Source organism: Bison bison, unplaced genomic scaffold, assembly GCF_000754665.1.
Source record: "Bison bison bison isolate TAMUID 2011002044 unplaced genomic scaffold, Bison_UMD1.0 scf7180017864249, whole genome shotgun sequence".
NCBI lineage: Eukaryota > Metazoa > Chordata > Mammalia > Artiodactyla > Bovidae > Bison > Bison bison.
In genome coordinates, this window is record NW_011494821.1 from 1,976,178 (window position 1) to 1,985,860 (window position 9,683).

The 9,683-nt window shown below is 46.3% G+C and overlaps 1 long non-coding RNA gene across 2 annotated transcripts; it reads left to right on the plus strand.

Annotated features, from left to right (window-relative positions):
• The first annotated feature begins 6 nt into the window (after positions 1–6).
• Positions 7–9,677, plus strand: LOC104993993. 2 transcript variants are annotated; one of them, XR_825902.1, is made up of 3 exons: positions 7–191; positions 2,229–2,386; positions 8,422–9,677. It is a non-coding gene; the product is annotated as an uncharacterized LOC104993993 (long non-coding RNA). The 2 variants fall into 2 exon arrangements; XR_825903.1 differs by lacking the exon at positions 8,422–9,677 and adding an exon at positions 6,426–7,241.
• The last annotated feature ends 6 nt before the right edge of the window (positions 9,678–9,683 follow it).

The following is a 9,683-nucleotide window of genomic DNA, read 5'->3' on the forward strand; positions in this document are numbered from 1 at the left end:
ATTTAAGAAAGAGCCAAGCTGCGGTTTCGGGACTTAGCCAACATCCATTGACCCTCCTGCACCTTGGACCAAAGGCAAGCCTTTGACCCAGTGAACTATTTTAATTTGAAGCCTGCATAAAAAGTTTTTAGGCTCTAGATACTGTATGTGTTAAGCTGATGGAAAAGAGACTGTTTGAGCCTCCAAGGCAGGTGAGTTTTGAATTTGGGGCCCCTTGAATGACCTTGGCTGCTTCAACCCTGGAGAAGGAAATGGCAACCCACTCCAGTATTCTTGCCTGGAGAGTTCCATGGACAGAGGAGCCTGGCAGGCTACAATCCATGGGGTCACAGAGAGCTGGACACAACTCAGCGACTATCGCTCACTCACTGAATGACCTTGGCTGCTTCAAACTTAGGGACAAGGAGCAAACAAATCATAACAAGTGGAATTATATGCCTGCTGTAAACCTGAGGTGCAAGCAACAGACTTTCCTTAATTAATTAGTTGGCCTCTGTTTATGTTTCAATATATTTCTCTTTATGCCAAGTCCTTGTGCCTGGTAGCCATACACACAGGTTTTAATAGAGGTCACATGTAGTTCAAAGTGAAAAGTGAAGGTCAACGTCAACAATCAAGAATAATCTTGGGAAGGAAACCTGACCTGTGATTTGAGGAGGTGCAGGGGAGGAATATTTATTGAGCACCTACTCTGTGCCGGGCATGCATTTGGGCTATAGCAGTGAACAAGGCAAACAGGGTCCTAGCCCTCCGGGAGCTTACACTCTAGTGAAAAGGCAGACAACAGATGACAAACCAAGAGTTTTCTATCGTGATGAGCACTATGAAGGAGACAAACAGGTGATGTGATAGAGAATATGCTGACCAGTACCTAGTTTTTCTAAGTTAACCTGGTTAGCAGCAACTGAAGGCAGGTCAGGGCTACCCGCCTAGATCAGCAAATCTTAATAGATTAGTAGGTGGAGCTATTCAAGGTGGCCTTGGCTGGGAATGAAGGGACATCCCTGCTTTCAACAATATGTGCTATTTATCCCATTTAGCAGGATGTAAAGACCTGGATTCTGTGGGACCTCATTGGGAGATAGAGTACTTGCTGTTGGCAGGCACTGTGATTCATTACTCACATTAATTCATGTAATTACAGGGGAGTGCACTGGAATAGGACTCAGGCCAGGGGAATGTCATAAAACCCCAGAGGCACCCCTGATGCTTCTGCTTCATCAAACTTCTGCTATAGACTAATGCTTTGGGATTTTAGTTTTTGGTGAGCTTATTTACTCTTTTTAATGTGACAGACCATGTGCATTAGATACACACTCTTAATCGGTGTTTTTAAATGAGTAAAGTGGTTGCTTTTCTTTAACTGTTCTTTATCAATGTTTTCATTACAAAAGTGATAACGTGCTTAATGTAACAAGTGAAATAATTCAAGATGTGTAAAGAATCTGTCATCATTGCTTTCCATTTTCTCCCTCTGGAAATAATTCGTGTCAGTAACTTGGTGTATACCCTTCCAGACCTTTCTGCAATAAATGCTCCTGATCTCCGTATTAGTCGTACCTGGAAAACTGGTAGAAAGGTTACTGTGAAGAAGCCAAGAACTTGATTTCTAGATGATTGACTCTCTTGGAATCTAATCCCTTTGTTTTACTTAATAAGGAGACTGAGGCACAGAGTGAGAGCACCTTGCCAGTCACATGGCACTTAGCCTACCTGCAGCAGCACTGCCTCCACTGGACTCTCAGAACAGCAAAGATTTTTCCACTGGAAACTCATTCATTTAGTTGTCAGTGGCCTGTCCACATTACCCATTAAAGATACCAGGAGAAAGGGCTAATTAAATGGTTCTTTAGTGTGTCTTTGATGAGATTCTTTACCAGTCCCAGGGCCACTTTATTCATTAGGCATGGCAGGCTGTAATCCTAGGACCTGCAAAAAATTGTTGAAGCTTCAAAAATCCATTGGCTTCAAAATACAAGTAGAAGAAAATAGAAAAATTGAAATTAATAAGGGTCAATGGGCACATCTTGTAATACATGTGATATGATATGGATCAGGACCTCCAAAGATAAGAGTATCTAAGATCCAGGCTTAAAATGGCTCTGCCAAGGTAGCTCTACACTGATATCTGGGCTCCGATGAGATTACAGGGTAGGGCCTCTCTCCAAAAATGTTAAGACTGATAAGACTTTGATTCCTTTATTTTCTCTTTTCTCTCTCCTGACCAGACTGACCTTCCCACTGACTGAGAAACTAGACCTCCGAAAGTGAATTCATCCCTCTGGGCCTCACTGCCCCCACTGAAAATGAGATGTTTGGACCAATCTTTGAATATGTGATTCCCAAAGTGAGGAATGCAGACACTGCTGCAAGATGATTTTAGGAGGTATGAAAACATTTTTTATTTTGATAATTAAATTTTTTTTCAGTGTTTTTCTTTTGTTCAGTCACTAAGTCATGTCTAACTTTGCAACCCCATGGACTGCAGCATGCCAGGCTTCCTTGTCCTTCACCGTCTCCCAGAGCTTGCTCAAACTCCATTGACTCAGTGATGCTATCTAACCATCTCATCCTCTGTCGCTCCTTCTCCCCCTGCTCTCAGTCTTTCCCAGTATCAGGGTCTTTTCCAATGAGTTGGCTCTTTGCATCAGGTGGTCAAAATATTGGAGCTTCAGCTTCAGCATCAGTCCTTCCAAAGAATATTTAGGATTGATTTCCTTTAGGATTGACTGGTTTGATCTTGCTGTCCAAGGGACTCTCAAGAGTCTTCTTCAACACCACAGTTCAAAAGCATCAATTCTTTTGGCACTCAGCCTTCTTTATGGTCCAACTCTCACATCCATACACGACTACTGGAAAAGCCACCTGGACCTTTGTCAGCAAAGTGATGTTTCTGCTTTTTAATGCTCTGTCTAGGTTTGTCATAGCTTTTCTTCCAAAGAACAAGTGTCTTTTAATTTTGTGGCTACAGTCGCCGTCCACAGTGATTTTGGAGCCCAACAAAATAAAATCTGTCACTGTTTCTACTCTTTTCCCCATCCATTTGCCATGAAGTGATAGGACCAGCTGCCACGATCTTCATTTTTTGAATGTTGAATTTTAACAGTGAATTATATATAATATAAATATAAATGTATTATATATATATATATAGTTATATATATGTATATAACTAACATTCATACTTGTTATTTCACCAATATTTTACTTCAGCTATAGTGGGCATTTTTAAATGTTTAAATGAATTGATTTAAAGAAAAAATAGATTCCATAAACAGTCAGCCTTCAGTGTGGCCAGAAATTTGAAAGTGATATGGAACACACTGATTAGTGTTTGGGAAATGAGGCACTAATTTAGTTCCCTAAGTGATTGGTTCTTTAGATGCATGAGAAAGCCTGGGACTGTGAGGTCTATTTATTATATTGTAATCATAATTTTTCTTACTCATGAAATAAAAAATAGAAAATACAGAATATATCAGAGTGTTCACACATAGTAAAGGTAAGAGTTGCTTTGTGAAATTTTTCTGTATTGTCACAGTGTGCTAAGTTTCCTCAGTCGTATCTGACTCTTTGCAACCCTATGGACTCTGTCCATGGGATTCTCCAGGCAAGAATACTGGAGTGGGTTGCCAATTCCTCCTCCAGGGGATCTTCCCAACCCAGGGATCGAACCCGGATTTCTTAACATCTCCTGCATTGGCAGGAGCGTTCTTTACCACTAGCACTGCCTGGGAAGCCCTGTCACAGTGTAAACTATGTTAATATTGGGAGTCACTGTCCAGAACGCTGAAAAAAGAAAATGCATCCTCTGAGTCCATGCCAGTGTCTGAGTTTGTGCCATGACAGACCGTGGACAGCAGAGGTCAGACCATCCCCACACCGCACGGCAGCAAAGGCTGATTCTTAGCTGAGCAGAAATCTCAGGGGCATGCCAGGCAGCAGAGAGGCCTGAGGCCAGGCCTGAGGTGACAGAAAATCACAGTTGTTAACAGATAATCTAGCTTGTTTGCCTGCGGCAGTGACCACTTCTGAGAGGGACCAGAGCGCCAGGAGCTGCCTGGCCCTCCCCGGGAGCACTCCAGGCGGCACTACTGCAGCCACTTCCCAACCTCCACCCGCAAGCTGGATTCTCATCTCTGAACTTTTCCTAACACCCTGGAGCTGCTTCCATGTCTGGTGCTTCTCGGTCTAAGGCCCCGTGATTGAGGATTACGCCCAGACACGTTCATCTTGAAAGTTAAAGCATCTTCGTGTAATTCGCCCACACTGATTTAATTCAAGTTACACGTTCCATTCCAAAAGGAGCCTTGAGAGTGGAGACCAGCCAGCACACGGTGAGCACTCCCTCTCCCCTAGACACTGTCCAGAGCACCCCTATATCCTTCACACCAGCATGAGGTGGATCAGAACACGGGAGCACAGAGACGTTAAGGCACCTACCCCAAGTGACCAGCCAAGAAGAGGGGCTGAGACCCAAGCTGACTCCAGAGCTTGTGCTCTTTAACTACTAGCTTCTGCTGACACGAGAGGCTGGAGAGCCTGAGAGCCTTCCCACATCTCTCTTTTGTTTTTAATTTCTTTTTTTTCCAAGTCTCTTTCTGCTAGTCCCAGTGTCACATCCGGCAGCCTCTTCGGTCCACATCCTCTCTGATCCCCCTGTAGCATTTGACCTCCTGTAACATCCCCCCCTTGAAATTTTCTCCTCCATTAGTTTCCATGGAGGAGAAAATCCTGCTTGTCCTCAAAGCCCTGCTCCATTTCCACCCCCACCAAGGAGCCTGGTCTTCCACCTGACCCTGAGCCTGCTTCCCGAATCTTCTCACTCCCCATTGCTGCTCCCTCTGTTTATAGCAGCCATGTGATTGCTCTTTAAATTACTCCTGTTGTTTACTCCTGTCTCTCCCATGAGACTGAAAGCACATCAAGGGCAGGGACTATCACAAAGCCTCTTTGTGCCCAGTAACTATGCCCTGGCCGAATGAACAAGGTTTGGTTTGTCTGGACACAGGCATGGTCACTGAATGTTCTTAGCCCCCCTGTAAGGCAAGGGCATCCCCTGGCAGTAAGCAGGGAAAGCACAGGGGATGTAGCTTCTCCAGAGCACAATTAAGGACACATTTGCAAAGCCGGACGGGCTTTGAATAAAGACAGAATTGTTCAGTGACACATGCTCACTCATACTACATGGTCTTTTTTCCCTTCTTTTTATTCACCCACGATTTACTGAATTCCTGCTCAGTGCCAGCTTCTGAGATGGTCGCCAGGAGCTAGGGGAAGAGGAAAACTGGATGATTCAAGTCCAGAAGCACATCTGTGCCTACTGTTGGGGTAGGCCAGGAAAGGTGACCCCATGAGCCCTCCTTCCCTTTGCCTTCTGTTATAAATTGCCTTCACCTCATGATGCTTCAGCTGGGAGTCCAGACTGCAGCTGGCTTAAACAGATTGCTGTGCTTGAAAATAGCAAGACACTTCAGAGCCTGCAAAATCAAACTTTATCCCTTTTCTTAAATAATAATGCAACTCCATGGTGTCAGTTCAGGCTTGACTTCTTGGGGTATGACCTTGGAGAGACTCAGCGGGCATTACCCAGATTCTCTGGGGCCACCCAAGTGAGCTGGCCAGGTGGGCAACCTCAGCTGAGACTGTCTCCCCACCAGTCTGAGGTCTGCGGATCAGGCTTCATGGTTAGAGAGCTCCAGACAGGGAGCGGCAGGGCAGGTCCCTTGGGAAGACAGGAGTGTGTGAGGAGCCAAAGACCACTGTTCCCCACAAGCAAGGGTGGGGCCGCCCAAACATCCAGATGGTGGGATCACGTATGTATTATTTTTTATGTACTGATAGTTTTATTTTCTGTTTATTTGCATGTACCACAGTCTTCATATTCTCTATTTGTGTAAATATTTATAGCAGCCTTCCTATAGTGTGTTGGACAGAACGGAGAACACTGCACTCGTCATCCTTTAATGTACAAGCCTGTTATTTTTCTGTTGAATTGTTTCCTCACAACCCACTCCCAGGAGTTTAATTACCACAGGCAAGGGGATGAACATTTTAATAGCTCGAGAGCCGTATAGCCTAATTCCTTCCCTAGAAGACTGTGCTAATTTGCAGGGCCCCTGACAGTGTGTTTAAGCTGGCTTTACCACAGCCTCAGAGCATGAGATGTTGTCATTTCCCTAATGAGTGCTAATTTAGTAGGTGTGGAGTAGCACATTCAGCTACTTTAACGTGCATTTCCCTGACTGCATCGAGGATGAGCATGTTGTAGGTACTGGTCCCTTCTTTCGATGACCTTCCTGCGTTGTAGGCCCTGTGTGTCTGTCTCTCTCTGCCTCTCACTGCGTGTCAGCCTCTCTCTTTCTAAGCCGGTCTCCATCTTTCCACCTCTGAATCCTGTTTTTCTCTGGTTTCTAACTGGGCAGACACGTGGCTGATCCGTGACGGTCCTGGACGAGCCCTGACACGCTGCCGGCTGGACCCAGACACTGGGCCCTCCCCAGTGAACTCAGACGAGGTTCTTCCTTCCAGCGGGGGCTCCTCTGGGCTGACCTCCCAGGAAATGGCTGGGAATGACCAGGCTGTCCCTCCTCAGTGAGCCCTTCTAATGATGTGTTCCAGGCTCTCCATCCTCGGGACAACGCGCCAAACGGACCTGCATGTCCTGGCAGTTGGGAATGTGGGGTCTGACAGAGCCAGTGAGCGGGGTCCCAAAGTCCAGATAGGTGACAGCAGAGGGGCCCATAGAGGTGAACGGCTCCAGTGAGCCTTTTGCCCAAAGTGGCAGAAAGAGCTCACCTCTCAGGCAGAAAACCCCCTTGGCCCCAGGTAGATGGAGAGCACCCAGCACTCCATAGTGTGGCAGGAATGGGGGGCTGGCACACTGCTCCACTTCCAATGGTCTTGAAGGTTCTTGGGCACTTGGGAAGATTCCAGAAAGACTTCAGAAAAGCAGCTGACCTCAAGGGGAGCTATGCACTTGCACTCGGCGAACCCCCGTGCTTGGCGAGTTGCTGACTCCAGGCACCAGACCTGCCTGCCGCCACTTGTCACTGAAGGTAGACGGGCCTTGGGGGGTCTGGGCCTCTGCAGTCACCTCTCAGACTCCGTGGATGGTTCTAGAACGTTAGAGTCAGAGAGATTGTTAAAAGCCAGACAGGAACTCTAACATCAAGCGTTCTGCCCTTTCATTTAATGTTTTCAACATAACTCAGCTCTTTCTAAAACCATTATTATATAACAAATGCATGATAAAAGTGAAAGTGTTAGTTGCTTACTTGCGTCTGACTCTTTGTGACCCCATGGACTGTAGCCCACCAGGATTCTCTGTCCATGGAATTCTCCAGGCAAGAATACTGGAGTATATAGCCATTCCGTTCTCCAGGGAATCGTCCTAACCCAGGGATCGAACCTGTGTCTCTGTAATTGCAGGCAGATTCTTTACCAACTGAGCCACCAAGGAAGCCCATAAAAATGCATGCCCACTCTTAAATATTTGGAAAACACAGAAAACAACAAAGAAGGGAATACAGTACCATAGATTCACCAAAGATCATTTTAATTATAAGTAAAAATAATATTTTTATTATCACCAAGCTCATACAGTATATATTATACAATTTTGTATGCACTTTATTCACTTTAAATTATACATTATAAGCATTTTCAACATAGTGAATATTCTTCATAAACACTTTTAATTCTTACATACAAGTTTTGAGTGAGACACAAATAAATACTGAGTTAGCCAAAAAGTTAATTTGTTTGGGGTTTACTATGGAAAACCCTGGATGAACTTTTTGGCTAACCCAATACTTACTGTCGGAGAAGGCAATGGTACCCCACTCCAGTACTCTTGCCTGGAAAATCCCATGGACGGGGGAGCCTGGTAGGCTGCAGTCCATGGGGTCGTGAAGAGTCGGACACGACTGAGCCACTTCACTCTCACTTTTCACTTTCATGCATTGGAGAAGGAAATGGCATCCCACTCCAGTGTTCTTGCCTGGAGAATCCCAGGGATGGCAGAGCCTGGTGAGCTGCTGTCTATGGGGTCGCACAGAGTCGGACACGACTGAAGCGACTTAGTAGTAGTAGTAGTAGTAGTAGTAATACTTACTGTTATCCCAATGTTTGTCATCTATGGTTTTTGTTTTTCAAGGATGTAAAAACACACCAGGGTGGTGGGGAAACACTGAGGTAAAAATCTTTTAAATATAAATCTTTGTCCACAATTTGAATTTCCCCTTAGATTATTCATACACATAGAGTATAAACATGTTTTTAGTCTTTCGACTTTGCTTTCCAGAAAGGTTGAGCTAATAACACATATTTGTCTCACCACATACAACTACATGAAGAAATATCACTTTAAAAACATTTACTGATCCGAAAGGCAATGAGTCTATCTCTTCCTTTTAATAGGTAATTTGAGACTCGGTGAGGAAAAGAGACATGCCTGCGGTCATCCCAGGAATGTGTTATCTCATGCCATCCTCTCAACAACCTACAGTATCAGGGAGCTAAAGCACGTGGATGGGATAACCTGCTCAGACTCTCACTCAGCTCATGAGACATGGAGCCTGTGAGTTTAATCCCGCATAGTCGGGAACCCCGGGCCGTTCACCTCAGTTCTATGGCTGCTTCTTGTTCCCAGACAAGATGCTGAAAGGTGGTTTGGGGCCAAGACCTGAAAGAACTAGGAGTTGGATGGATTTACCCTATAGACAGAGGGGCACCACCATTAATGGGTCTTAAGCCTCAAGACTGTGTTTTACAAAGATATTTCTGGTGGACTGGCTGGGGGAGGCTGGAGGCAGGGAGGCTGGTGGGGGAGACGCGGGGCACAGATAACGTGGACGACAGAGGCCTGCGCGGAGCCATGTGCACGTGTGCTTGTGGGTTACGGGCCGTGGGCAGTCGGGAACACGAGGGGTCTGGGGAGGCCTCCTGCCATGCCCTTTTCACTGGGCAAGGGCCATTTTTATCTGCTACACGTCAGGCAGAACCTGTGCCAACTGCCCAAGACTGCACCTCAAATCTAGCAAATAAGAGAGAGGACGGTGTGGATTACGTTATATTTAAAACAAGCCCACACAATGCCTGTAATTTTTCATTCTGACTCCGTAATTATAGCCCAAGGCCGGTCAGATCATAGTTATCCCCACACCGACCCGCTGTTGAGACACATTGAATTAAAGGCTTTGCTGCTCCTTCAGATTCTATTTTGGACGCCAAGCACTGGCAGGTAACTGGCCTTTCACGAGACCCGTCTCAGTGGAGCCCCTCCCAGAGCAGCCTGCACGAAGGCCAGGTCAGCACTGGGCCCTTGAGAAGACCCCTGATGCTGTGATGCTCTGCCCGGCCTGAGCCTTGGCCTGGAGCCAGGGCCTGGAAAGCTTTGGAGGCGCCATCCTTGGAGCAGGCCTGCTTCCCACAGTCAGGCCCATCTCGGAGCTTCTGCAATCTGAAAGATTCCTGCCCCAGACCTTGACCAGGGTCCCAGGGTCAGATAGGCCAAGCCCTGGCCATCGGGCACAGTTGTCACAGATAGGCTGGCATTGCCCAAAGGGGCCTGGTTTAGTAAAGAGGAGAGAAAAAGCACAAAGAGCACAAGCCAGCTGGGCTCACACAGGCAGCCCCTGTGACTAACCCGCTCTGGGATCCACCAAAGAACACCACCTCTC